The following is a 2,405-nucleotide window of genomic DNA, read 5'->3' as shown; positions in this document are numbered from 1 at the left end:
CGACAAATACCGTTACAAAATTTTTTTTTATTATATATAAAACTCACTGTAACACCATAAACACTACGCGAACATTTAACCTTTACTTACGTGCGTATCGTGCGTATTTAAACCCATCTTTTTCTTAGCGCGTACTTGAACTCATTAGCATATGCTCACGCAACCGCATCTTCAAGCTGCAACCTCATTGGCCATTACGCTTACAAACCTGACCAATCTTCGCAACTCCTCTAGACCTAACGGAATATGATCACCAATCCCTACCTAACTTACCCCCATAATCATAATTCCAACTAACCCTTAAGCAATTTCGACCAATCAGGAAAATATCGTGAACCGCTTCTAAACATTTCCACCAATCACAACTCAGTATTTCTCTTACTGTCGCGACCACCTAAAAGAATATCATCCGATCAAGATCTTAGAAATCAATCCTCCATTTCGTGACCATCTTCTAACTCCCTATTTAACTGACTTTCCTTATGAACAGTTTATAAACCACCTTTTGCATACCTTAAGCCTAACCCACATGTCTTAATACTCGCATCCGAAATCTTTAGTCCCCCAATGACCCATGTTGCATCCCCGTAAGATACCATTTTTATGAAACCTTAATCAAACTCTATCAAATTCACAAACAGAATAAAACATCTAAACTTAGATTCTTATTCTCATTCTTGCTCAACCATAATCCTATCGCTTTCAACCCTGCGACGAATTCAATACGATAATTACACAAACTCTAAGAAATCGCTATAAAATATTATAATATTCTTTTATTCCTTTAAAATTCTGAACCTAAAATAAATCGAAATCCCATCACTACAATGTAATATCGATCCACCGCAATACACAATAATATTGTAAGCAACGAGAAAGATATTTATTCAACAATTAGGCGTGCTACTCTTTATCAATCATTATGTACAACGGATCAAGCAGCAGCCACTCAGCTGTAAAGCACCTCTAATTCCTGTAAAACACTAAATTATTAACCCCAATGACGATAATTATATTCTTTTCAATTTTCATATAAATATCATTCTCATATGAAGCGACGATAGTAGAATAAGTTAGCTACATACGAAACCATGATTCACCACAGCTGACCTAGAAAATCACGCCATACTAATTATGCCTATAAATAGAAATGACCTACTGTATCAGCTTGCGAACATTACCAAATAAGGAGCGAAGCTTGCGCCTCCCCCACTATTCGACCGATCATCCGATTTTAAAGGCCGCAGCACACACTTTTGCATAACGCATAATGCATAGTGCATAAAGGAATCAACCAATCAATATTCTTTTCCATGGAATGGGAGAAAAGGAAAGATTCTGATTAGTTGATTCGCTTATGCACTATGCGTTATGCGTTATACAAAAGTGTGTGCTGCGGCCTTTGCGCCTCCCCCACTATTCGACCGATCATCCGATTTTAATATTGCCATATAAGGTCATGAAGATGATCCCTCCAAGACAATAACCCTTATGAGTCACTTCTCTATGAAGACGACCCCTCCAAGACAATAACGCTTATGAGTCACTTCCCATTGTTCGTAACAATATAAAAGCAGCCACCCTCACCATAGAAACGACCTTTTTCCATACGAAGTTCAGAGAGATTCTTGGGTGATCAACTTTCTAGTTTAACTCTTAGTCTTCGCGTCAGTCAATTCAAGCTTTCGTCACATCCACAGTGTATTACTTTACAATAAAGAAGTTATATTATCGAATCTCAAATTATTACAATAATTCAACGAGTCTTCTATCGAAGATCCCCTTCCTTATCGAGTAAAGTATCAACCAACTGGGATTTCCACCAGCAGACATTGACAATCTACCCTCAGGCTACGGATTTTGGGATTTTAACTCCCTTAACCTCACGGCAACGTCCCACGAAAAAATAGTTGAATTCTGGATCGCCTTACCAACGATAGCTGAATCAACATTTGGAGTTCTCCGGGTCGAACCGAGAATTCCTAAAATTCGCCTAGCGTTACATACGACGTGACAAAGCTGATTGTTTGAAAAAAACCGATGTTTTTATTTGAGATGAAGTACCAATGGCACCGCGATATGCTCTTGAAATAATGGATCGTCTCTTGCAGGATTCCTAGCGTTACATACGACGTGACACTAGAGCACCGTTTGCCTACATCTCGTATTTGTGCCTACAAACTGTTTACATGTATTATCGCCTACAGCTTGATTAATTACATGCACTTTTGCGCACAAATAAAATTTCGGGAACAAAGTCACATTTGCCTACAGCTTAATTGCCTATATATATTATTCTCTGCTTTAAAAACAAATTATTTTCTTACGTAATTTAAACGTAATTTTAAATTTGTGCGCAAAAGCGCTTGTAGGCAATTGATATGTAGGCAATAATAGATACATGT

This window comes from Trachymyrmex cornetzi, unplaced genomic scaffold (assembly GCF_001594075.2).
Source record: "Trachymyrmex cornetzi isolate Tcor2-1 unplaced genomic scaffold, Tcor1.1 scaffold1876, whole genome shotgun sequence".
NCBI classification, from domain to species: Eukaryota; Metazoa; Arthropoda; class Insecta; order Hymenoptera; family Formicidae; genus Trachymyrmex; species Trachymyrmex cornetzi.
Note: the sequence above shows the minus strand (reverse complement) of the source record.